This window comes from Tupaia chinensis, unplaced genomic scaffold (genome assembly GCF_000334495.1).
Source record: "Tupaia chinensis unplaced genomic scaffold, TupChi_1.0 Scaffold000460_1, whole genome shotgun sequence".
Classification (NCBI taxonomy): Eukaryota; Metazoa; Chordata; class Mammalia; order Scandentia; family Tupaiidae; genus Tupaia; species Tupaia belangeri.
In genome coordinates this window covers 2287880-2288424 of record NW_006159969.1, presented here as the reverse complement: position 1 = coordinate 2288424, position 545 = coordinate 2287880, and positions in this window count along the sequence as shown.

Genomic DNA, 545 nt, shown 5'->3' with positions numbered 1-545 from the left:
AAATGTTGGGGGAAAAGGAATTGAAGACAACTGTAGACAGCAGAGATAGTGTAATAAGAGAGTGGGAAAGGGCAGAGGGTCAGACATGAAACTAGAAATGGAATATTATTGATGATAACATGTATGATTAAGCCACTATGCAGTTTATTCTAGGTGGGAAACCACATTTAGTATCTTGTGATGATGCTCAGGGAATGAATGTAAATTAATTAAAAAAAAAGTTTCAGGAGAAAAAAATAACACTAAAATGGTTCTTATCAAAATTTTTTTTAAAAATGCATATTTGATGACTGCAGTAAGCTACATAGCCCCAGCTAGGTACTACTTTATAGTATGTTCTTTCTACTCACTGAGGTTTATGCCTAAAGTCAGACTTGGGTTCATGTATATGTATATATCAGCTGTGCTTGCTATTGGAAATATTTAGACTACGTTCATTACTGAATCAATTAAATGAGGGGGGGGGAGGCATAGAAAGTAACCATGGATACCAGAGACAATGTGGGAGGGGGGGGGGATATGGCAGAGGGGGAAGGATAGGGAAA